This window comes from Lutra lutra, chromosome 16, assembly GCF_902655055.1.
Source record: "Lutra lutra chromosome 16, mLutLut1.2, whole genome shotgun sequence".
NCBI lineage: Eukaryota > Metazoa > Chordata > Mammalia > Carnivora > Mustelidae > Lutra > Lutra lutra.
This window is the reverse complement of record NC_062293.1, coordinates 43,779,958-43,807,499: the sequence shown is the minus strand read 5'-3', so window position 1 is coordinate 43,807,499 and position 27,542 is coordinate 43,779,958. Positions and strand designations below refer to the sequence as shown.

At 36.8% G+C, this 27,542-nt stretch overlaps 1 protein-coding gene across 3 annotated transcripts in view; it reads left to right on the top strand.

Moving 5' to 3' along the window:
• SSH2 (slingshot protein phosphatase 2) overlaps window positions 1–27,542 on the top strand; it is a 252,552-nt gene that overhangs the window by 18,038 nt on the left and 206,972 nt on the right. The window lies entirely within an intron of this gene.

Sequence of the window (27,542 nt, the reverse complement as noted above, 5' to 3'; positions counted from 1 at the left end):
TTTTAAAGAATATTTTGATTTTAATGCAAAATTTTTTTGCTTCCTTTCAAATTTATGATGTAAAGGTTTTCCAAAGACAAAGTGATATTAAGTGGAATGCAAAATGTTAGGAAACCCTAATGGTAAAATTTGTCTAGGAATCGTTCATTAAGATGCTAACCATTTTCAACTAAAGCTACACTGACCCACAAATAGTTACTGGTGATATGTTTTACAGTGTTGACACATATGTCCAATAAGATCTTATATCACTGGCAAAAAGTACTTTTTCATACTTTCATTTGTTGGCTAAAATACTTTGGGACTTAAGTTGCTTGAGTCAGATTGTAACATTCAAATATATTGAATCATGTAGGGTAAGGTATAAATATAGTTTAAGAAATTGCCATATGGGAAGACAAACAGAATCCCCCCTTTCTCTGAAAAAAGTATTTATTTTGCAGGTTACAATGAGCAGCGATGCAACCTTTGAATAAGAGGTTTTTTTTTTTGAGGATCCAAAATTATATAGTAAGAATAAGAGTGTTAGGGGCTTCTGGGTGGTGCAATGGTTAGGCATCTGACTCTTGGCTTTGGTTCAGGCGGTGATCTCAGAGTCTGCTGGAGTGAATCTCCGTCTCCCTCTGCCTATCCCTCTCATGCTCTCTCTCTCTCTCAAATAAATAAATCTAAAAAAAAAAAAAGAATAGGAATGATAGTAAAACTAAGAGCAATAATATGCTTTTTTTCAAGTGCTGTCAAGTGTTTTCTACTGAATGTAAAGTTGTCTAAACTTGTATCTTATCACTTGTTGCTTGGTATGGGGTTGTCTTGTTTTTAAACAAAGGAGGAAAATCTTGTTTTAAGGTGACTCATATAATGATGTAGTATGTTAGTAACAGGGTGGTGTTTCTTTGCTCAGTATGAGCACTCGTAATAACAGATACTGGCAACTCTCCCATAGAATTTAATTCGTATTTGGGAATTCTTAGGAATCTGTGTATACAGGGTCCAGGTTCCACAAATTCTTAATCGTAAGAATGGTTAGGTATCACTGCTATGTGATCATGGGAATTTAAGGTGTGACATTCATAATAAATGAGCTATAATTAGCTTATGCTTTTAAAACTTTAAATATCTCTCAATCTTTTATCTGTGGTTATTTTTCTCCTACTGTCCTTTGAGACCCATTCATTTATGATTGGATGATTTATCCATTTACAGTTAATTAAATTCAGCTACCGATTCTTATTCTATTTTTTTTTTCAAGATTTTACTGTGGTTATGGAACTAGGTCTAATGGAAACTTGATTTTTCTATCTTTGTAGTGGTAGAGACATTCCCATGATACCTGGAAATACTGTTTGCTAGTAAAAAGGGAACAAGTATGGATAGCTGGAAAGATATATAGACATTTATTTTCATAGTTACAGAGATTTAGAGATTTTTCTGATTTCCTGTAAGAGAAGTTATGTTGAAACTTAAACTCAAGCCATTTTACAGTACAAAACAATATAGTTTTTAATAATAACCTAAAACTAAGAGAGGTTTGGAGAAACTCTTAATCAAAAACTTTGGGAAAGGATTGAAACATGATTAAGATTTTGGCAAGATTAATGCATTTTGACTGTGATTGATTGGCAGTCTTAGAGAGTTTTTAAAAGTAAGAAAGTGTTTAAGAGCAGATATTGATGAAAAATAGCAAATTTGGTTGGACCTCAGTTTTTTTTCTCTATTTATTTGGAAGATTTCAATTAGTTAAGGAGTTCTAAGATATAGGGTAATAAGACTAGTTCTGTTGATAAACATAACAGAGCTTGTATATTTGAAGCGCTGATGTCTAGTCCCTAAAGAAAGTAGACAACACACTTGTGCAAATGATACAATATTTACTTAGCATTTGGGGAGCTCCTTTTTTTGGCTTTGCTCTCAGTTCTTTTGAGTATCTCTAAGGGTAGCAGTTCTTCCTTTGAAGGTAAATTTGATCTTTGGCAATAACCAGAAAAATTTGTTTCCATATCTGATGATATTAATTAACCAAACCAAAACATCTTAATTGAGTGTCTTTTATATTTCTGGTCCTAGGGGTACAAGAATATCTGAAATAATCTGTCCCTGCCTTCAGAGCCGTGGGACAATGTTTGATGCATATCTTGGGGCAGATAGCATATCTGTGCTTGTCTGACTTGTTTAAGGGTTTTGGCCAAGAGAAGCCATGGAACCTAATTCAAAAAATTAATAATTTCAGTAAAAGAAAGAAAGGAAAAAGGGGCGCCTGGGTGGCTCAGCCTCTTAGGCGTCCAACTTTTGATTTCTGCTCAGGTCACGATCTCAGAGTTGTGAAATTGAGCTACTTCCCCTCACCCTCCCATCCCTATTGGGCTTGCATGGATCTTGGCATGGATCCTGCTTAAGATTCTCACTCTCTTCCTCTCCCCGTTGGTCTCTTCCTCTCTAATGAAAGGAAGGAAGGAAGACAAGAAGGAAATGAAAAATAGGCTTGTCTACAAGATAATAAGATAAATTTTTGTGAATCAGGAACTGACTTAAGCATTGTTTCCAAGCAGATATTCCCAAAATGTGTCAAGTAGTGGGATATTGTAGGACCTCTTGAAATGACTGGAAAGAACTTTCATTTAAAAATATACATTCTGGTTTTCTTGGTTTAAAAAAGAGACTTTCATTAGTTTATTATTTTATTTTATTTTTAAAGATTTGCTTATTTATTTATTTATTTATTTGACACAGAGAGAGAGATCACAAGTAGGCAGAGAGGCAGGCAGAGAGAGAGAGGAGGAAGCAGGTTGCCTGCTGAGCACAGAGCCTGATACGGGGCTCCATCCCAGGACCCTGGGATCATGACCCGAGCTGAAGGCAGAGGCCTTAACCCACTGAGCCACCCAGGTGCTCCAGTTTATTATTTTATATGTTTAAGTTGAATTCTTTATTTTTTACCTTGAGACACATTCTCAAAAACTATTCACCATGTAAATTAATATAGATTTTTGTCTGTTGTTTCCAGTCTCTCCTAGATGCCTCTACCACTTACTTTTTTCTTCTTTTTAAATTTCTAGGCTAAAGAAGACAGTCTTCTTTCTCAGCAAATATGAGGGGGAGGGAGGGAGAATGAGGTAATAAAACTGAAAAATATTTTGAGCTGATCCATCTCAGAGATAGAGTAGTTAAAATTAGATACTTTTTCCCCCTAACAAAGTTAAATGATAGATACATCCTTCAGAATGGAAAGAACAAATTATTGAGGTTGTTTTTAGGGAAACAGGAAGAAGATGATAGATAAGGTGAGCTTATAGTTTATTATTCAACCAGGAAAATAATGAGAGTGAAAGGAGTGCTAATAATCATTTACTGTGTAACATATGTTAACTGGAATGTGCATATGAAGACATGTGGTGACCCTAATGATAGAACTAGAATTTACCTTGATATTATTGGGTGAGTTTTCACTGAGCAGGGAAATAGTTTATTTGGAATTTTTTTCCATTATATTATTTTGAAACCACCTCACCTAAGTTAGTTATTTCTTAGTTTTCTCTTAGAAATTTTGCATACATGCATACACACGACACATATATATGGCATTATATTGGGGTTATTGGTTTAAGGGTCAGCCTACCTCAGAGGTCAGAAGCTTTTCTTGCTCATTTTGTGATAGTATATGGAATATAAAAAATATATATGACTGTGAAGGAATGTTAATTTTATTTAATTATAGACTTCCTAATTAATAAAATAAGACCGTTCCAGGGCTGATAATTTTACCTAACCAGGTTGAATGTATTGCTTCTATTTTATAGTATTAAAGAGGTTGAGAATGAATATTTAAATTTATAGGCTGTGTTTTACATTTGTTATAGGGAAAATTTAAAGGCTGGGAATGAAATAACATATAATTAAACTCATGAAAAAGACCATTTGGAACCAGCAGTAAAGTGGATAGGAGTGTGGTTGAACTGACTTTTTGAACAGAAGAATAGCATGTGCAAAGGCAAGACATTATCACCTTTTGTAGAAATAGAGGTGATTTGATTTGACTAGAGTGGAGCATATGTCAGGTTGGAACATGGAGGGAGATGAGATATAAGATACCAGATCATAAGGAGCCTCACATGATATGTTAGGAGGTTGAATTTTACCCTGAAAACCATGAGGAAATACTGAAGAATTTTAAGCAATGGAGTAATGTGATCAGATTTTGCACTTTAGAAAGGTAGCTATCTGGAAATATATTGGAGGGAAGTCAGATATAATTAGTAAGTTGGTGGGCAGAGAGATGAATGTGAATGAGTATTGCTTCAGTATTGCAGGTTTGGGCAGCTGGTTGGAGAGTATTGTTCACCAAGCTAGAGAGTAGAGGGACCATTTAGATGGTAGGATTAGAGGTGAACATCTTGAATTGATGGTATATATGAAATAACCAAGGGAAATTCCTAAGGTAGATAGATATATTTGCTGCTCAGCAAGGAGCTCTAGAGCTGGAAACAGAGAAAATGATTGTGACCATTTATTGAACTTTTGTTTAAATGTGTAAATACGGGTGCCTGGGTGGCTCTGTGGGTTAAGCCTCTGCCTGCCACTCAGGTCATGATCTCAGGGTCCTGGAATCGAGCCCCACATCAGGCTCTCTGCTCAGCAGGAAGCCTGCTCCCCGCCCCCCAGCCTGTTCCTCTGCCTATTTGTGATCTCTCTCTGTCAAATAAATAAAATCTTTTTAAAAAATAATAAATAAAAAATTAAAAAATATAAATGTGTAAATACTTTGAAATGTTTAAATACCTGTGGTAGATACTTTATGTATATTATGTCATTTAATCCTTATGGATAGTTATCATTATTCCCATTTTATAGATTAGGAAACCAAGATCCAAGGTTACGCAGTAAGTGGCAGAGTCACTTGTTGACTCTAATGCCAGGTTAAAACCACGAGGATGTGACTGAGTGATTAGGATGAATTTATAAGGTGGAGATAAGTGGAGGACTGGGAGGTGACTAAGGCATGAAATGAGTGAAGCACTAAAAGTGGAGGACAGTAGAGGAAGAAAATCTTGCTGATAAGACTGGAAAAGAACATCAAGAGTAATGTTACTCAAATATGTTCCTCAATTAATTTGTCATATAAGATGTTATATGGGAGGGAGGGAAGGGCTCTAGAGTCAAGTAACTTTGGGAAACAATGCAGAACTCCATCTTGTAAGAGTTATAATGAACACCAATATTGATATGAGAAATCTGAGAAATCCTGTAGTTAGGAAATCTGTTTATTTTATTTTATTTTTTTTTTAAGATTTTATTTATTTATTTGACAGAGAGAGATCACAAGTAGAGAGAGAGGCAGGCGGAGAGAGAGGAGGGAGCAGGCTCCCTGCTGAGCAGAGAGCCCGATGCGGGACTCGATCCCAGGATCCTGAGATCATGACCTGAGCCGAAGGCAGCGGCTTAACCCACTGAGCCACCCAGGCGCCCCAGGAAATCTGTTTAATTTAATACCACATTTTCCAAACCCAATTGATCATGAGCCTCCTCCCCCCACTTTTATTTGCATACATCCCATTTGCATCCCAAAACTGAAGAATTCAAGTTAGTGTGGCATCACAGACTGTAAGCAAAGAGGGAGTTTCAGGAAGGAAGTGGTCACTGTTGGATCATATGTCTAATAGAGGTCAACAGTGGAAAAAGAGTAGGCAGTCGGTTGACTTTGGGACGTAGGGCCCTAGTGACCTATGTGATAGCAGCTATGGTGGAGGGGATGGTCAGAAGACTGTTGTGTTCCAGCAGGCTAAAAGAGAAATGAGTGGTGAGGAAGGGGAGGAAGCAAGCAGAGAACGTTCTTTCCAAAACCTTGTCTCTGAAGGAAAGGAGAAGAAAGTAACTAGAGGAGAGTGTGGGTGAAAGAAGGGCTCTTTTGTGTTATTTGGGAGAGATTTGAGAATATTCCTCTGCTGAGAGGAAGGAGTCCTTCTGCAAGAAAAGGGTTCCAGGTATGGTAGGGAAGAGCAGATGATTCATGGAGCAAGATTACAGAGGAAATGGGAGGAGAGAAGTTCAGAGGACAGATGGAGAGATTAGCTTTGGAGGGGTGGAAGTATTACACTGAGTTCTCATACAGTAATGCCCTTAGGGGCTTCTTTTCCAAGTAGGAATGTGCCCTTGGTGTTTGTGTTCATGTCTACTTTTTATAGCTTTAGTGAATCTCCTTCCTTATTGTCAGCTGTCACTTCCTACTGTCACTGTGCGTTCCTCTACAGTAGTTTTTTACTTCTACTAGTTTGCCGCTTTATATCCTCTTTGAACTAGAAAACCAGAAAATCGGGCACCTGGGTGGTTCCACTGGCTAAGCGTCTGCCTTTGGCTCATGCCATGATCCCAGGGAGCCTGCTTCTCCATCTGCCTTTCTCCCCGCCCCCCCCAACCATGAATAAGTAAATAAAATCTTAAAAAGAAAAAGAAAACCAGGAGATCAAGCTTTGCAGGGTTATGTAAGAGTAAATAAACTGAAGGTCTAAAAAGCATGCTACTCTCTTCCCCCAGGGGTTGTTATTTTTAAACTTTGGAACATGTCTTTTTTTTTGGGTGAGGTGTTAGGGTAGAATTGCTTTCAAATTTCACAGATAGATAGAAATACCAGATAAGAACTTCTAGTTTTTTTAAAAATGTAATATATACTTACTATTAAAAATGTCTAGGGGCACCTGGGTGGCTCAGTTGGTTAAGCGACTGCCTTTGGCTCGATTGTAATCCTGGAGTCCTAGGGATCAAGTCCCACACTGGGCTCTCTGCTCAGCAGGAAGTCTGCTTCTCCCTCTGACCCTCCCCTTCTTATGCTCTCTCTCATTCTCTCTCTCTCTCTCTCAAATAAATAAATAAACAAATCTTTAAAAAAAAAGATGCCTACTATCTCTTTATTTCTCTATTTTTTAAAATTTTAAAAGCCATTTTTTTCATTTGAAAAAGCTTCTTGATGGTAGATATCTTCAAGCTATATATTGCTCATACAAAATCTCTTCAGTTTAAAGTTGTTTTTTTTTTAACTAGAATCTAGATAAGTAATGAGATGAACAGGACAAAAAGTATTGAATTATAACCATTAAAATGTGCAAGAGTAAATATTTTTCAGTTAATACTGCCTGGTATTTATGGTCTATTACTGAAGCCTTTTGATTTAAGTGGGTCACTATATAACAATGCAGTCCTGTTCTGTGCTTTTATGGCTACTTATAGTTCTTTTGTCTACAGCTGGACATGCCTTTCATTCAAATGAGAAGTCTAGAAATCTGTAGTTAACCTTTGTCAAAAGTCATAGGTTTGGAGGCTATTTTTTTTTTCCCTATAGCTAGGATACCTGTTCAACATTTTAGAATTTATGCAGAATTGTAGATTAGATCAGCATAATGCAGGGAAGTGTTTGTCTTAATGGGTTTTAGGACTGTGTGTTGTCAGCTCTTGGGTGATTCTGGTAGGCACTAACATATGAAAACTGCTGGTATGGGGAATCCATCGTATGATTAAGTCTGACCCAGCCTGGTTCTTACATTGAATGTGGCAAAAGTCTCCATGGTTAGAACCTAAATCAGATGAGTACATGTCCAGGTGTTTTTCGTAGGATGATCTTTTAAAGTTTTATTAAGACTTATGTGTTGAGGGTGCCTGGGTGGCTCAGTGGGTTAGGCCGCTGCCTTCAGCTCAGGTCATGATCTCAGGGTCCTGGGATCGAGTCCTGCATCGGGCTCTCTGCTCAGCAGAGAGCCTGCTTCCACCTCTCTCTCTCTCTGCCTGCCTCTCTGCCTGCTTGTGATCTCTCTCTGTCAAATAAATAAATAAAAATCTTTGAAAAAAAAAAGACTTATGTGTTGAAATACAATTCACACTGTACAGTTAACACAGTTAAAGTATTCAGTGGTTTGTGGCATATTCATAGATATGTGCACCTATCACCACAGTTAATTTTTGAACAATTTCAATACCTCAGAAAGAAATCTTGTACCCGGGCACCTGGGTGGCTCAGTGGATTAAGCCGCTGCCTTCCGCTCAGGTCATGATCTCGGGGTCCTGGGATCGAGTCCCGCATCGGGCTCTCTGCTCAGCGGGGAGCCTGCTTCCCTCCCTCTCTCTCTTTCTGCCTGCCTCTCCGTCTACTTGTGATCTCTCTCTGTCAAATAAATAAATAAAATCTTTAAGAAAAAAAAAAAAAGAAATCTTGTACCCTTTAGTTGTCACCACCTTCTATTTCCCCTCCCCCAACCTTAAGCGACTGCTAATCTACTTTCTGTCTCTATAGATTTCCCTATTCTGGACTTTCAAGTGTATGCAATCCCATGCTATGTTGGTTTCTCTGACTGGTTTCTTTCACTTAGCATAATATTTTCAAGATTCATCCATACTGTAGCAGGTATCAGTACTTCATTCCTTTTTATAGCAGAATAATATTTCATTGTATGGATATAACACATTTATCCTTTCTTCCACTGATGGGACATTTAGTTTGTTTCCATCTTTCAACTATTATGAATAATGCTGCTATAAGCATTTATATTTTGGAGATATGTTTTCATTTCTCTTAGGTATTTACTTAAGGAGTAGAATTGCTGGATAGCTCTGTTTAATTGAGGACCTGCCAGACAGCTTCCCAAAGTAGTGGCACCATCTTACATTCCTTGTAAACGAACTTAAGTGTAGAGGGTTCTGATTACTGCATGTCCACATCAGCACTTGTTATCCGACTCTTTAATTCTAGCCATCTTTTTGAATATGAAGTGTTATAGCGGGTTTGGTTTGCATTTTTCTGATGGCTAATGATATTGAAAATCTTTTCATGTGCTTCTTGGCCATTTGTATATCCTCTTTGAAGAAATGTCTATTCATTATTTGAAGATTGGGGTTTTTTTTCATTTTGGACTTGTAAGAGTTCTTTATATATTCTGGACACAAATCCCTCATCAGATACGTGATTTGAAAATGTTTCCTCCCATTTTCTGGGTTACTTTTTCACTCTCTTTAGGGTATCCTTTGAAGCACAAAAATTTTTAATTTTGATGATGTATAATTTCTTCATTCATTTGCATGTGGCTATCCTTTTGTCTCAGCACCATTTCTTTGTTCTTGTTAAAAAACCAGACTCAATTTTTATATAAAAATACTTTTCAGGAAGCCTGGGTGTCTCAGTGGGTGAAGCCTCAGCCTTCGGCTCAGGTCATAGTCTCAGGGTCCTGGGATTGAGCCCCACATCAGGCTCTCTGCTCAGCGGGGAGCCTGCTTCCCCCTCTCTATCTGCCTGCCTCTCTGCCTACTTGTGATCTCTCTCTCTCTCTCTCTCAAATAAATAAATAAAATCTTAAAAATAACCTTTCATTCTTTTAAATTAGAAGGATGGAAGTTACCTATGAAAGAATATATATGAATTATTTCAATTTTCTTTCTTTGTAGTCACTTTCTCTACTATTTATGTGATTAAGATTGTTGCTAAGACTATAGAGGTACAAACTATTAAAATATTTGGTTTGTAAAAATTACTAGATTTTTATTTTGCATTCATATACCACCCCAGAGTGTTGCCTAATTTCTAAGTTGTCTCTGCCATGGAACTGAATCTCATCTGATGTATAAAGCTCCAACTCTTATTTCTTGGATTTTGGAGGGAGAGGAATACACTTAATGTCTGGTTTTCTCCAGAGTCCTTTCTAATCATTCCATGGGACCATGAACACTTCCCACTCTTGAACTTCAAGGAGGTAGGCTTTTTCTTGCTGCTATCTATCAGTTTCCTTGATGGAGTCAAGTGCAATCTCTAATCACAGTTTTCTTCATTAACTTCGCATATACTAGCCTATAAAGCTATTATGCGTTTTGTAGGATTATCCTAATTTTGAAATTGAAAGATAAGGAAGGAAATGTTTTTTTCATGTTAAATCATAAAGCTGAAAAGACTTCTTTTTTTCCCTAAAATTACTATTTAGTAATAGAATCCCCTAACCTCCAGTATAGATGACCATTTATTTTATTTTATTATTATTATTATTATTATTATTATTTAAATTCCATTAGCCAACATATAGTACATCATTAGTTTCAGATGTAGAGTTCAATAATTCATCAGTTGTGGTGGTGGGTGAGGTGATTGGGTAACTGGGTGATGGGCATTAAGGAGGGCATGTGATGGGATGAGCACTGGGTGTTATAGACAACCACTTAAAAATAGGTCTTATTCCCTGCGCTATAATGACCAGAAAGTTTCTCCTCTCCAAAGATAAAGAATTAAGAACAGTAACATTTACTGAGCACTTTACCAGGCACTGAGCTCTTTATAGGTAAGTTGTCCTTACAAAGAGCCTTCTGAGGATAGATACTGTTATCACACGTATTTTACAAATGAGGAAACTGAGGCACCCATAACAGGTAGACAAGGGTTAGAATCCAAGCATTCTGACTTCAGAGCCTTAACAGCTGATGACAAAAGATTGGCCTCCCTTATCTTTCTTGTCTTAAACTCCAGTCTTGAATTCCATATCATTTTTGGTGGCCCTAGGAGAGAGGATCTAGGAAATACACCTGAAATGCCTTGTATTTGTTTTTCCGGTTAAGCTGAAGCTTATTCTCCATCATTCCTCATTAAACAATTCCATAATGATAATATCCCAAATGTACAAAAGTCTCCATTCTTGTTCCAAGACTTTATGTTAGTAAATGTATTTTATGGTTATAGCTTAATTTTATACTACTATTTAATTACTGATGGTGGGTATTACTTTAAGTTATTATTGGAATATCCATAGGGATATTATCAAGTAAAACAAATGGCCTCAAAGTAAAATGAATTGTATGATGTGGAAGAAATAACATTGGCCTGATAGGAGAACCATTCATTTGGCTTTGCTACCATGTAACTCTGTGGCCCTGGCTAGTCTCTTCATCTACCTGGCCCTAGTTTTCTCATCTGAGAAATAGAAGTTGAATGATTCCCTAAGGTCCTGTTCAGTTTTAGCATTCAGAGATACTATATACTCTTGGCAAAGTGTTTTCAGACCCATGGAATAGAAGTTGAAGGAATACTATAATTGGGTTTTATTCCTTAGTCTTTATGGTAATTATAGGCAGGCATGCAGAATAGGTTGAGAGATAATTCTGTTAATTGACCTCTGGATCCATGGGGTAGAAACTCCTTCTCTGCACAGGAAGTGTGATTTATATGCTATGTCTTAGAAATGTATTTTTAGATGCTCTTAGTGTTTATAAAGGATCTGGCCAAAGATTGTTAGAGGCCTAAGTATACTCTCTAATGAGTTAATACATTAGTGACTAAAATTAGAGTTTTTAAAACTTGGTTTTAAAATAATTCTTTAAAAACGGACCTTTTAGGACAAGGGGAGATGGAGAGGAAAAGGGAGTTGAGGGAAATTGGAAGGGGAGGTGAACCATGAGAGACTATGGACTCTGAAAAACGATCTGAGAATTTTGAAGGGGTGGGGGGTGGGAGGTTGGGGGCACCAGGTGGTGGGTATTGTAGAGGGCACAGATTGCATGGAGCACTGGGTGTGGTGCAAAAATAATGAATACTGTTATGCTGAAAAAAAAAATTAAAAAAAAAAAACAACGGACCTTTTGGTACAGTGGTAGGAATAGGAAGAGAGATTTGGGATGAAGGACAATTTAGGATCCAGATTAGTTTGGGCCTGGGAAACTGACAGTGGCTTCTAAAATATGCTTCCTTGTTTATTCTTCAGTATACTATAATCAATAAACCCTTAATAATAACAGTAACTACCATTCTTGCCTACTGTGCATGGCAGCATTGACAAGAAATCTGCAAGACCTATATGAAACCTATTGAAGGATATAAAAGAAAACCCAAGTAGAGGTTTATTCATGTTCCTTAAAAAGAAGACATAATATTACAAAGATGCTGTTTCTAACCAAATTAATTTATATCTTTTTTCAAATTTAATTTTATTTATTTATTTTTAAGTATGCTGTATGCCTTTCATGGGGCTTGAACTCATGACCCTGAGATCAAGAGTTGCATGCTCTACCTACCAGCTGGCTGCCCCTAATTTATATTCAGTGTGATCCCAGTCAGTATCCCAATAGGCTTTCTCTTGGAACTTGATAAGCTGATTCTAAAATTCACGTGGAAGAGAAAATGCTCAAGAATAGAATATTTTTAAATAAGAGAGTGAGAGAAGATGTATGCTGGCAGATATCAAAATGCATTTTATTTTATTTTTTTTAAAGATTTTATTTATTTATTTGACAGAGAGAGAGCACAAGTAGACAGAGCAATAGGCAGAGGGAGAGGAGAAGCAGGCTCCCTGCAAAGCAGAGAGCCCGATGCGGGGCTCGATCCCAGGACCCTGAGATCATGACCCGAGCCAAAGGCAGAGGCCTAACCCACTGAGCCACCCAGGTGCCCCTCAAAATGTATTTTAAACCATTACTAAAGCAGTATAGATTAATGGAATAGATACAGATCTGCATGTATATTTGGATAGAAATGATGTTTCACATCAGTGGGGATAGGAAGAACTACAACTGGAGTTGGTAATAAGCTTTCTAAAAGGTAAAAAGTAGAGCCCCACATTACCCCAGTCTCAAAAATAAATTCCAGATGGATGATAGCCTAAACATTTTTAAAATATATAAAGTTAATAGAAGAAAGATAGAGGAAGGTATGTTTATGATATTGAGAAAGGAAAGATGTTAAGATCCAAAACACACAAACCCTAAAAAAAAACTAATAAATTTGACTATATCAAAATGTAAATTTTAAAATAATGAAAGATAGCACAATTACATTAGAAAAAAGCAGTAATTGAGAAGTATTTCTACATATATAGCAGATGCTTTGTATTCGTGATATATAAAGAATTCCTACAAGTAATTTAAAAATACCTTATAGGAAAAATAAATCATAGAAGAAATAAAAATGACCAATAAGAAAATACATTCAACTTCATTAGTAATTAGAGAAATTTTAAAATAAGATAAAATTTTCACTCTTGGCTTAGGAAAAATACTTAATGTAAAAACATATAGTGTGGGGCGCCTGGGTGGCTCAGTGGGTTAAGCCGCTGCTTTCGGCTCAGGTCATGATCTCAGGGTCCTGGGATCGAGTCCCACGTCGGGCTCTCTGCTCAGCAGGGAACCTGCTTCCTCCTCTCTCTCTGTCTGCCTCTCTGCCTGCTTGTGATCTCTGTCTGTCAAATAAATAAATAAAATTAAAAAAAAAACATATAGTGTGATGAGGAAATAGGGAAAGACATTTTCATAAACAGTTTGTGGACATTTAAATTGGTATAGGTAATTTGGAGGGCAATTTGGCAGTATCTATTAAAATTTAAAATACCTGTACCTCATGACTCAGCAGTCCCCTTTCTTGGAATCTAGTCTAGAAAAACTTCCTTAAATGTAACCCAAGTGTCTGCCACAAGAATGATTGTTGTAGTGTTGTTGGTAATAGCAAAACACAAAACCAAAAAAACTTAAATATCCATTAATAGGCGAATGCTTAAGTAAACTCTTGAACACTATGCAGTGCTTAAGAAGAATTGGATAAATCTACATGTATTCAGATACGCTGAATATATAATGAAAAAAAAAGTCCAATCTTATTCATTCTTTAGACTTTTAAGGTCAGTTGATAAATCCTTGATTATTTCAAATTTGTTATATTCATTTGATGGTAATGATAGTAGGAGAAAGAAACATGGCATATCAAAATGGATTTACTGGGAAAAAGGCAGTGAGCTTTTTAAAGGATTCTGGCAAGTGGGCCAAATTGCTTTCTAGGAAGGTTGTATTGTTTACATTTCTACCAGTGGTGGCAGTGAGTATGCTCCAAACATTATTTTCTAAAAATTAAAAACTATATTTTCATTTTAGGAAAAGTTAAGAAAATTGGCATTGTATAGCTCTTCAGGTGACAGGCAAAGTTGATAGCTATGTATTAAGCTCTGTATGTCCTTGGAAGCCCCCAGCTACTGAGTTCTATAACCAAAGTTCATCCTACACATCTTAAGCCAATTAAATAATCTGTTTCTAAGTGGAAATGTTTAATATTTTTTCCCATTGAAGCCTTTAAAAGTTTGAGTTCCTTTTTCAGTTTTTAGGGAATTTCAAGTTCTAATTTCATTTCCCTGGTATACTTTTCATAATTATTTTGTTATCAACAAAGATATTGGGAAAATAAGAGCTGTAGATGGTTTATGATTTCCTAATTCCATTTAATATAAGAACTTTATTTCTCTTTTTCATTTTAAAACGATCCTACTATTTTTTGGTTGCCAATTGACAGTAAACTTACTTTATAGCTATGATAACTAAGGTTTGGAAAATCTTTAGCACTTCACATGTGCGTACATTTTGGCAGTGCATTATTTAATTCTAATTTCTAGTTTTAAACTAAAAAAAGTGTTTCAGGCCACCTAGGTGGCTCATTTGGTTGGGCGTCCCACTCTTGATTTTGGCTGAGGTCATGATCTCAGGGTCACGAGATGAGGCCCACTTCAAGCTCCACTCTCAGTGTGGACCTGGCTTCAGATTCTCTCTTTTAGCCTCTGCCCCTCCCTGCTCTCACTTGCAGTCTCTGAATGAATGAATGAATGAATGAATTTAAAATTCAGATTAATAAATACTGTGAAGGCTATGCTGAACACTTCTGTAGGCAGGATTCTTTCTGAGAGCCTCTCAGGTAAAGGAAAGAATGCTGGACCCAGAAATGAAGTCCTAGGTCTGCCATTAAGTAGATGAGCAGTCTTGAGCAGTTCATTACAACTCTCTCAACCTCATGACCAACCTGTGTAAGTTGAACTAAATCCATCTTAATGACCCTTCCAGTTTCTGAGAATTACTTTCTTTTATGTTAAGAAGCTTACAGTCTGGGGAGGGAAAAAAAGGAGCTTATAGTCTGGTGGTAGCAAACTAATTCACCTGAGTGTATTTTCTGTCTTACTATTTCACCTCCCAGGAATTTGTTGTGTCTTATCTCTCGCTAGGTTAGTAAGGTTAGGCCGTAGATTGGAGGAAGCAAAGAATTCTGTGATACTTGGTGGAATTATCTTAGTTTTATTCATTAGATTAACCAGAGCAATTTTGGCTTATGCAGGACTTAATAAGGAGAAACTAGGAAAGAAAATGTAATATGTAAATTTATTTTCTGCCTTTTAAAATCCAGGAAAAGAAACTTCCTTTGAGAATATTACTCCTTTGTACATATTAATTACTTCTCACAAAATTCCACCCGGAAGGAAGGTGATTCTAGCTCTATTTTACAGTTACAAGTGGGAAACTCTCAGCATTTATGAATTAAGTGGGCTGAGTTAATACCAGTATTATGGACTCCAGGATGAAGCCTGGATTCCATTTAACCCCTCTACAGTATTCAGCCTGCCTGCCTCCGCCCAGACAGAATGGACAAGTGCACTCTCCTCACATTTCCATATATATATTTTTGTGTGTGCAGGCCTGGTTCCAGCACTTCTCCTCCACAAAGCCCTCCCCAGTCCTTGAGCAGAAAGTAACCTCTCCTTTGTACCTTCTAATTATTTTTTCCTTCTAGTACTAAACTGAAGGCTACTTAAGAGTGAAATCCATGTTCGATTCATCCTTATATACCATGCAGCAGAGTGTCCTTTGTTTGTTTGTTTTTTTAAAGATTTTATTTATTTATTTGACAGTCAAATAAATTTTGAGTCTCAAAAACATTAAGTTTTTGAAAATATCCTTCATTTTTTTAACATTCTGTTCTCTAATATCTTTAGGTGTCAAAATTTGGAATATCCAACATTATATTTATGGCATTGCTTTTACCAGCTTTATTTTCATGGGCCTTGGTTGGGACTTGGAAACAATGCATCTTGTTTTGATAACTTTCTGATGGACCAGAGGCCTCAAATGGATGTCACATGCTGTTGGATCAGATTATAACAAAGAAAATGACAGTTGTTTCAAGTAGTGTCTCTCACACTCCTCTCTCTCCTCTTTCTCTCTTTCTCATTAGGTTTAGTTTAATTCTGGAAGTATTTGTTTGCTTTAAGGACAAGTTGTGATTTCTTTTCTAATACCATTTAATTATAATAGCACATAGTAGATAATTAATATTGACATAAATCAACAGTGGAAAGCATTGTAGCAAAGTGGGAACAGCATGCACCTCTCAGTAAGAAAAGCCCATTTTGAAAATTGATCCTAACTCTTATATTTATCTTGGGTAAATTCCTTGAGACCTGTACCCTTATTTGTAATATGGAAATGATAATAATTATGGATTTTTAATACTCTTAGTTTTAAATATTCATCAATGTGCATTCTGATTTATTTTTGTTTGGAAAGCATAGTCATCATATTTTAATTTTTAGACTTTTTTTAAACTAGATACTTCTGGAAAAAAAAAAAGATACCCCACACATTTGAAAAAATAAAATGTGTAGACATGAAGTTTAGGGGACATTCATGTAATTTAGCCACCACTTTGTACAATTTGTATAACTATGAAAAGTAACACCAAATGTACACATTTCCTTTTCCATAGAAAATCTTAATTCCTATGATTAACATCAGAAAATCAGCCAGTCAGAATTTTCAATTGTTCACTTGCTGCTTTGTGCTTATTTTTCTACGTAATCATAATTTATGTAACTCAGATCATCGAGATCATGAGTATCCTCACCATTAATTTGTTTGCTAGTTATAATCATACAATATACTTAGTAGGATACGGCTAGATTTTATCTCATCTTTTCTTGCCTATGCCTTCTCTGATCCTTATGGTTAGTAATTCATTTAAGATGTAGTATCTACTATAGTAGAAATCTGGAAGAAATAATGAATGCTGAGTAAGGTAGTATGATGTATTGCAGCCCTGATTTTTTTGATCTTCTCCTTGTTTCCATGTATTTCTCCAGCTCCTTTGAAAAAATCTTTACTTGTTTGTTTGTTCTAAAAATATGTATTGAGCATCTACTATATGTCACATACTATTGCTAGGGCAATAAATATGTATTGACGAATAAATAAAGCAGACGTAGTTCCTTCTCTCATGAAGCTTTTTCTGCATGGTAGTGAGGATAAAATTAAGCATGTACACAAATGTATAATTACAAACTGGTAATTCTATGACTGAAACAAATAGAAAGTAGTGCTTAGATTGGAGGTTAGGAAGGGCCTCCCTGAGGAAGTCAAGCTTAGTGAGGATGAAGAATGAGTAGAAGTCCATAGGAAAACAAGGAAGAGGGTGGTCTAAACAAAGAGAATGACATGTTCAAAGGTTCTGAGGTAGAGAAAGTTTGACATATTTGAGAATCAGGAAGGCCAGTGTGGCTGGGTCAACATATAGTGGGGCAGAATGAGGAAACTAGAGAAGTGCACAAGGGCCAGATTATGTAAGAGTTTATAGAACATAGAAGTTTGGTTGTTGATTTCAGTGGTTTTTTTTCTTTTTTTTTTTATTGTTTGTTTTTGTTTTTTCTGAGCAATATGGAGAAATTATTGAAAGATTTTCATCAGGGTGAGACCATATTTATGCTTTTAAAAGATGGCTTTGGTTCCTGTACAGAGTACAGATTGTAAGAGATAAGGTTGAAATAGATCAGCAGTTAGGGAAGCCATGGCTGGTGAGACAAGCAGTGGATAGATTTGAGGTAGAACCTGTAGAGCTTCCTGATAGGTTGGATAGAGGGCTGAGGCAAAAGAATACATCAAATTTAAAAAAAAAAAGAAAAAAAAAAAGAATACATCAAACACGACTCCATCTTTCTTTCTTTTTAAGATTTATTTATTTATTTATTTATTTGAGAGAGCTCGTGTGTATGAGTAGGAGGGGCAGAGGGAGAAAAAGCTCAAGCAGGCTCTGCGCTAAGCTTGGAGCCAGACGTGGGGCCCCATCTCACCACGCTGAGATCAAATTTTGACCTGAGCTGAAACCAAGAGTGGTTTAACTGACTGCGTCCCCTAAGTGCCCCCTAGCTTTCTGCTTCTAGCTGCTGAGGTGTATGTTTGCACCATTATCCAAGGTAAGGAATTCTAGTCCAGGGTGGATTTGGCAGAGGGAGTGGGAGTTGGACTGGGGAGTTTACAGATGACAGTGAGATCCCCAGTAGAGATGACAAATAATTGAATATAAGAGTCTGGACCTTGGAATAGAGGTTTAGACCTAGAAATATGCATTTGGAAATCTTCAGTGAACAGTTGATATTTAAAGTCCTGTGACTAATGAGATCACTTGGTTGGGGAGAGTTACAGAAAAAGAAAAGAAAGCTCAAGACCAAGTCCTTTATCTTTTGAGAGTTTGTAACATTCTAGTTAACTTAATTTTCTGGCCAAGTTACATGTCTGACAGTGAGAATTCTACATCTCTGTGTTCTCTTTTCATAACTCATGAAGCCAATGAATAAAACCCAACAATGAATTTTTTTTTAGTTAAAAAGTATTGATCTGAAAATTCCTTTTAACTAAATATCTTTCTTTAGTATATTCATAAACTTTTCTGGAAAGCAGCCATTATTTTGAATACTTCTCTTTAGAGGGAGTATAGATGTGGAAAGTGGAAGAAACTGGGCCAAGTATGAAATTCCTGGAGAACTTTTCCTAGAAGCTTGTTTATAAATCAGTCCATTTGTGTTCTTGTTAATAACCACTTATAAAACCAGAACATAAAGGGCATGGGGTGGAGAGAATCCTTGAGTTGGAGTTTCCAACTGTTTTAAATTTGCTCTATTCAAGTCACATGTCTTATACTAATTGTAGAAGTTGATTGACGTTTGCCTGGGTAGGTAACGATGAAAAAGCGCAGCTTTTCTTCTAAATATGTGACTTTGGTTCTTCTTTCTTTCTTTAAATATTTTTCTTGGGATACCTGGGTGTCTCTGTCGGTTAAGCATCTGCCTTCAGCTCAGGTCATGATCATGGTCCCAGGCTCCTGGGATTGACTCCCGCATCGGGCTCTCTGCATCTCCATCTGCCTATCTCTCTCTCTCTCTGAGAAATAAATAAAATCTTAGTAAATAAATAAATAAATATATATATATTTCTTATCTCTATGTGTTGGTTCCACATATTTCTTTAGAGGTTTTTGAGCCAGTTACACATTTTAGACTGTTTATTTTAAAGATTATGTTAAAAGCCATCCTACTCTATTTCATTTCTCTTGGGTTTTTTTAGGTAGCCATTAGTAAGTATGGATATTTTGTTTTGCTTGCCTGTTGGCTTGCTTGCTTGTTTTTTTTAACCCCGTAGTTGTGAAACTCACCAAAATTATTGAAATTCTTTCAAACATGAAGTATTTCAAAGACTTGTTACTTGCACTTTTCTATGCCAAAAAATGCCTTTTAAGCCACCAAGAATTTTCACATGCCACTGTAAGCCCTCCTGTGCTCCAGTCACTCTGTTAAGAGAACACTAGCCCACCCCCTTTTTTTAATCTGGTCCTGTACCCACCTAACCTTGTGTAAATATCATTAAGCATTTTTTTGGGTAGGAGGGAGATTTGGCCTTTCTTTTAACATGTAGGATCTAGGGATAAGAATGCACACTGATTTTTATTGTTGCTATTGTATTGCTTATTGGATGGGAGCCAAGACTTGGTGCTAATGTTATACTGTGTGGGTACTAATAGTCACCAATTCTAATTGTGAGTGTTAAAACAAACTTAAAGATATAACTCTCAGTTTTCAAGAATCAGAGCTGGAATTAGTCTAAAACCAACATTTACACAATTCAAAAGAAATAATTTTACCCTTCCATAACTTTAAAAACCAAAAGCAAGCATATCTAATAGACCACTGCTTTCCATCACTGTTTTTCTGTTTTAAAAAATAATTTAGACTTATTAAAGGATTTGGCTGAAATAAGACTCCCTGTGTTTTACTAAGATACTCATTTTAGTGTGTTATAATTTAGCTGTTTACCTATTGGACATTTGGGTTTCATTATGTATAATTCTGTAGGGAATATTTTGTACATAAATCTTTATATACATCTCTGATTGTCTCTTAACGATGAATTCTGGAATTTACTGAGTTCAAGATAATGAGCATTTTCAAAGTTTTTGATACAATGTCATATTACTTTTCAGAAAAATTTTACCATTTTTCACTCCCAGCCATTCGTGTGCAAATTCCTCTTTTTCTTTTCTTTAATAGCTTTGGAAACATTTATAGTCTCTTATCTTTGCCAGTCTGAAGGATGAAAATTGTATCCTTTTCTGTTTTACATTTTTTAAACTAATGGAGTAAGACATGTTTATTCTCTGATTTCTTTTTAAAAAATCAAATGAATCAGAACACAGTAGTATAACTAGAATAGTATATCTTTATTCCACACTGGTTTGAAAAAATTTTGCTTACAAATGGCTGCAGGAGAGTATATTTTCAAATCTTATTATCTTGAGAGAATAGATGTATACTTTCAATTCTGCTAGAATATCTCAAGCTCTAACCAGTGTTCAGTAGAACATTAACATTCTGAATCTAGTATTCCAGAACATAAATTTGCCAGTTCTCTGAAAACACTGGAACACAAATGGAAAATTCAATAGCCCTACTTTAGTGACTTGCTTGTGATAGACCAATGGGCAAAATGCAGGCAAGACTGCCAGCTGCTCTACATCTGCAAACATTTGTGCAGAACTAATTTTAATAACAGATGTTGGGAATATTTAAAAAAAAAAAAAAAAAGCAGCTCCCCTCTGAGAAAGTCAGACCTATCCCGTGACTTCTCAGATGCCCCATAACCCTGTTAGCCAGAGTTTCATTCCTAAAATTCCTTATTTTGCTTCCCTTCTTTCTCGTGTGAGAAGTTTTAGAAATGCTGAAGGGAATCTCACAACTTCAGAAAGTCTTGATACTGCTTTGGTTGTTGTCTATTTTGTTGTCATGTTTAGAAGCCTGTATATAATTAGGGTTTACCCTTGGAAGATTCTGTTTTGACCTTTGGGGATGACCTTTTGTGTTGAGATAAAAGTTACAGGTAATGAAGAGAAACTTTCAGGGAAAACTATTATTTTTATCAAATGGACAATAGTAATTCCAGTAGGAATTTGCTAAATCAGTGTCTGAATGATGGCTCATACAGATTTTGGGTTTATGATACCAGTATTCCCTGTCATTAAAGAAGCCCATACAGGCCCAGATAGGTGCCTCTGTGACATGTCAGTATCCTCACTCAAATGCTTAATCAAATTTTTTTTTCCTGTGGTTAGCTTATGCTGAAAGGCTAAGTAAATTTTTTTCATTGTTATTATTTGATTTTTAAGTTTTTTAAAAATTTTAATTCCTTAAATGAGATTGTACACTCATAAGATTCAAAATTAGAAAAGTTGTAAAGAGCATGCAGTGGAAAAGTCTCCCTCCTCCTGTTTTCCAGCCATCCAATTCTCCTTTTTACATGCAACGAATTAACTACTGTTAGTAGTTTTCTGTGACTCTTTTTAGATGTACTCTATGCATAGATAAGCAGTGTGTATGTGTGTGTGTGTGTGGCTCCTCTTTTACAGTAATAGTACCACATAACACATAATTTTTTTTCCACTTAGTCTAGCTTAGAAATATTCCATATTAATACATGAAAACTCCCTTGTTTTTATTCTTCCTAGATAGGACTTTATTGCATAAATGTACTGTGATTAATTAACCAGTGTCTAAACTTTTGTTATTAGAATAAATGCTGCAATAAATAACATAAGAAAAAATGTCATTTCACATAATTACAATAAATTTCTAGAAACATACTTGCTGGGCCAAAGGGAAAGTAGTTTTAAGTAAACATAAAGCTTGGATGTGAACCAGGGATTCACTCTTTTTTTTTTTTTTTTAAATTTTATTTATTTATTTATTTGAGAGAGAGAGAGCATGAGAGGGAGAGTCAGAGGGAAAAGCCGACTCCGCACAGAGCAGGGAGCCCCATGTGGGACTCGATCCCGGGACTCTAGGATCATGACCTGAGCGGAAGGCAGTTGCCCAACTAACTGAGCCACCCAGGCGCCCCCAGGGGTTCACTCTTAAAAACCAAACCTGAATAGAAATAGAGATCATATAGTTAGCTGACGAGAGAGAATTTTAAAATATTTTTCTTTATGTGAGTTAAAAATGGCAGTGAAAATGCTGAATGATTATTTTCAGTAATGATTGGTTTTCAGTGATGGGCAATAACTCTAATTCAGCATTTTAAATTATTTCCTTATTTCTATTGGTAGTTCAAGGCAATTACAGGATTCTAAGGAGTTCATTTATTCAACTTGCTACCATCCTAAATACTACTCCGCATTTTTTAAAACATTAATGTTTGGGATTTTAAATAACTTCGTGATTTTCAACTCTCACAATGTACCAAGTTTAAACATTTATGGGGTTCCTATTCTATATCCTTGTCCTCAAAGAGTTGACTAAATTAGTAGTTTATAATCTGGGCAAAAATTCAGAAAAGATTCTTTTCATCTTTTAATGTTATATAATCTGTGCTTTATATCTTCATTTTTCCTTCAATACGGTATACCTAGCTGCATCTTTTCATGTGCTTGTTTGCTGACTATATCTTTTCTTGGTGAAGGGTCTGTTCAAATCTTTTGTCCATTTTTTATTTTTCTTACTTAGTTGTAAGAATTCTTTACATATTCTGTATACAAATACTTTGTCAGACATATTTCATAAATATTTCTTCCCAGTCTGTAGCTACTTTTTGTTTTTTTTTTCTTAAGATTTTATTTATTTATTTATTTATTTATTTGAGAGAGAGAGCAAGAGTGAGGTGGGGAGAGAGAGAGAGAGCGCTTGCACGCATAGAGAGAGAAGAAGCAGACTCCCTGATGAGCAGGGAGACCGACATGGGTCTCAAGCCCAGGACCCTGAGATCATGATCTGAGCTAAAGGCAGATGCTTAACTGACTGAGTCACCCAAGTCCCCTACTTTTTGTATTCTTTTTTAAAGGTTATTTATCTATTTGTTTTTATTTGAGACAGCGATAGAGGGAGATAGTGCATGAGCAAGGGGGAGAGGGAGAAGCAGACTCCCCACTGAGCAGGAAGCCTGATGTGGGGCTTGATCCCAGCACCCTGGAATCATGACCTGAGTCAGAGGCAGTCGCTAAACTGACTGAGCCATCCAGGTGCCCTACTTTTTGTATTCTTAAGTGAGTCTCTCAAAGAGTAAGTTTTTAATTTTGTTGAAATCTATCTTACAGATTTTTTCTCTTATGGTTCATGCTTTATTGTGCTATTAAAAAATCTTTGCTTAACCCATTGCCACAAAGATTTTCCCCTGTATTCTACAAGTTACACCAATTTTTTTAGTAACCATTTATAATTGTCACAACTGGTCTTGGCAGTTGAGGAAACTAGACTCAGTGAGGTTGAAACAATTCATCAAAGGCCAGTTAGCCTTTGTGTTTCGTGCCACTATGTTTCAATTCCAAATTAAGTGCTTTTCCCACTCTAGAGGTCTGTGCATATTTTGTCAGAGTATGTACATATAGGGGCGCCTGGGTGGCTTAGTGGGTTAAAGCCTCTCTGCCTTTGGCTCATGTCATGATCCCAGGATGCTGGGATCGAGCCCCGCGTCGCGCGCTCTCTGCTCTTCGGGGAGCCTGCTTTCTCCTCTCTCTCTCTGCCTGCCTCTCAGCCTGCTTGTGATCTCTGTCTGTCAAATAAATAAATAAAATCTTTAAAAAAAAAAAAAAAAAAAAAAAACCTCTGCCTTCAGCTCAGGTCATGATCTCAGGATCCTGGGCTTGAGCCCTGCATCGGGCTCTCTGCTCAGCAGGAAGCCTGCTTCCCCTCTCTCTCTGCCTGCCTCTTTGCCTGCTTGCAATCTCTGTCTGTCAAGTAAATAAGTAAAATCTTAAAAAAAAAAAAAAAAGAATATGTACATATATAATAAGATGATAGGCCTCTGTTGATTTAATATATCCTGGGGGTGATCATTTAATTTGTTGTTTCCCAGGGTCTTGCCTCTCTTATTTCCTGCTGGGATCTACCAGTTGTTGAGCATATCAATTAGAGGGTATGTGAAAGAGGAAGTAAATTTACTAACGAAATGTCATTTTTGTAGTGCCTTCATAAAAGATATTTTCTAATTACTTGGGTTCAATCCAAATTTTTATTTATGGAACACAGTATTAATAATATAAGAATGCATATTGAATAGTCAGCCAACAAGTAGTTCTTGAGTGCCTATTGTAAGTGCCAGGCACTGTGTGTAATTTCTGGGTATATAGTAATGAGTGAATTAGATACACTTGATCTTTTTCCTCTTGAAATTTGTGGTGTAGAGGAGTAGGTTTCAGGTTCTTGTGGTGGAAGTCCACATGTAAGAAATATGTTTTATATGATGACTTGTTATGCTTGCGTAGGTGCTTGTTTAGGTACATACATATCTAGAACAGAAGTTTCATGAAACAGTTCTTCCTCTTCCTTTATGCAGTGTACTGATATTTTTCTTTCTATTCAGTTAAAAAAAAAGCTATGTTGCTGCAAACCACTAGATATTTCACAAGCTGTTCATGGGTCTTAGCCTGCAGTTTGAAGAAATGAGTGGGTGCTGGTTGATTACTGCATTTAGGGGAGACTTTGAAGCACTGTGGTTTGTTACTGAGGGTCTTGTTGGGAGAACCTGAATATGGTGTCTGCTTTTTGAAATTCCCTGCTGTCCATTGGCCAAGCGGGACAGGGAATATAACTACACATTCCTCCCAAATACACCAAAACTTTCAAAATTTCAAAGGAAATTTTAAGATTCTGTAGTACTGTAAAGGAAGGACAATGTTTCTTTATTTATTCTCAAAATTAGGGTGCCTGGGTGGCTCAGTTGGTTAAGCGTCTGCCCTTGGCTCAGGTCATGATCCCAAGGTGCTGGGATTGAGTCACATCGGGCTCCACCTGCTCAGCCAGGAGCCTTCCTCTCCTGCCTGCCACCCCCCCACCCCCGCTTATGCTCGCGTTCTCTCTCTATTTTGTCAAATAAATAAATAAAATATTTTTAAAAACAAAACAAAATTATCAGGCCTATTATAGATTTAGAAGTAAATAGGAAATAACTAGCTAAGGACATTTGTCAAACACTAATGCTAAAACGTACACAGAAACCTGCAAAACTGTTTCAGTAAGAAGATTAGAAAGTATCTTCATTTGATTATTTGGTATTGAGGAAACTGGGCATACTAGTGGTATTACTTGACTAGGTGTCAATTATGAGCAGTCTTTGGAGAGAGGACTTTTATGTGGCCTAACCGCAAGTGATCTTTTTGTCAAAATATGAAACTGTTCCTTATCCTTCAAGCAAACAATTTAGAGCTTCAAAACACAAGAAGGGTCTACCCGTTCATCTTAGTTTGCAATTAGTTGAGGATTAATGAAGAAAGGACATTGCTTCAGAAATTGGAAACTAGACACTTTTCATCAGAGGAAGTTTTATTCTGTGGCCCTGTATAGCTTGATTTCTACTCAATGCGGGTCTTAAATGTTGGGTTTCGATAGTGGAGGTTTTCTAACTCCCAGTGGAAGTGTGACTATTACAGTAGGGTGATTTTTACTTTGAATCTTTCTAACCACCTTCCTTTGACAAATCTACATGAGCCAATGACAGTGATCTGAACTCACAGACAGTAGGTTCCAGATTTAAAGTGTCTGGAGGGTGCAGGGTTCTATTGCACTTCCTGACAGGTTGGTCCCCTTCCTAATGGAATTATCTTGATGTGGCAAAAGGATGAGAGTAAATTATTGTTTGTTTGGTTTTTGTTTTGTTTTGTATTTCTGTGCATGGTGGTGGAGGGCGGGGGAGCACAGGGGAGAGGAGGAGAGAGAATTCTAAGCAGGCTCTATGCCTAGTGCAAACCCCATGCAGGGCTTGACCACATGACCCTCAGATCAGGACCTGAGCCAAAATCTAGAGTTGGATGCCTAACCAGCTGAGCCATCAGGTGTGCCCTACATTATTGTATCTTAAACGATAATTTCCGGAGATGCACATGGTCTAATTACCAACAAAGAATACCAATGTTGTTCTCATACCAATATTTGTTCTCCATCTAGACAGTGGGAATAGTGAGAATAACAGAATGAGCTAGTACAACTCCCAAGTCAATAGATTTTCAGGTTTTGTTTTCTTCTTTTACCCCAGTTAGAAGAAACTAGTATATTTTGAAAGACTTTTCTTGGTTATGAGAAACAGAGACCATCCACTTCAGAGGATATGTTTACATGAGAAAGATCTAAGATTTGTCTCCATATGTGATGAGCATTTTCTCTCAGAGAAATTATCCTCATGGGAGGGGATTTTCTGCTAGAACATACAATTTCTGACAGTTCTGCTCAGGCTCAGACAGCTTTGCCTCTCAGTACCTGACTGATGTCTGTAGGACATGGCACTTGTCACTGCTTCCTCAGGGGCATTGCTTGGGCCTGGAATGTTTCCTTGTGCTGACTAATGTTGTATGCAAGAAATCCATGTGTAAACTCCAGGTTTTTCTCCAGGGTCAGGACAGTAGCAACCATAAACTCCAGTGCTTTAGTGTCTAGCCCTGCTGCTCATGAAAACAATTCTGATTTCTACTGGTCCTGTGTTTTAGGAAGAGACTGACATGGATTTTGATTTCTGCAGAGGAACTTCCTGCATTTTGCTGTTGTTCTAGAGAAAAAGCCACTGTCAAAAGCAATTTATCATTCTCTGAAAGTTTTTTTTTTTTCAGAGGAACTCCTCTCTGTGACAGTCATCAGTTTGTTCACAAGGGTCTCTACTGACCCTGGCCTGACAGAGTGGCTCTTCCCTTGCAAGTTCCAGGATTCTGCATCCTCCTTGATCCTCTCCTCTTTTGGGTCTCTAATATCCTTGCTCTTGTTAGTTGGGAATACCGTTGACCCATGACCAATATTTGATAGGGAACCTTCTTAAAATTCTTTGGTGGAAATTGATATTTATGTGATCACCCTGTCTCCTACCAGCATGAACATTTCCCCAAGGAGTTTAGCAATCTCACCATCATGTCAGCCCCTGAATTGTGGGTGACTGCGGAAAAGAAGTCAGACTCGGGCAGATTCTGTAATTGGACTTTTCTCACCTTTAACAGTTTTATGAATTAAAGGATTTTGAGGAGGAAGCCCTACCCCCACCAGACCCAAAACTGACTGTGATTTTTAGTACATGTTGAAAGTGGAATCAGGGAAGGAGATCTCCAGAGAGGTGTTCAGATGATATTCCCCTCAGATAGTTTTAACGATATTCCCCTCAGATAGTTTCTCTTTCTCCAGAGAATAGGGAGTGAATTTTCTGGAAAGATTATTCCTCAGGTTTACAACCTTTTAGCTCCTACTGGGCAGTTTCTCTCATCATAGTCCAGGCAATTAAATCAGAAAGCAAAAATGACCTTTCTGCAGTATGAAGAGATCATGTAGTCAAAATAGGAAATTAATTACAAGTACAAAATCATCACTCACTTTATGCCCCATTCAGTTTGTTAGTCCTTAATTTTAAGTGTCTCCAGCCCTCCTTGCTAATCAACCTGAACTCCTCCTGTGGTAGTAGAGCCAGTCTTTCAGTTCTCTTATTGAAGAAGGAATCAAGCTCTTTAACTACTG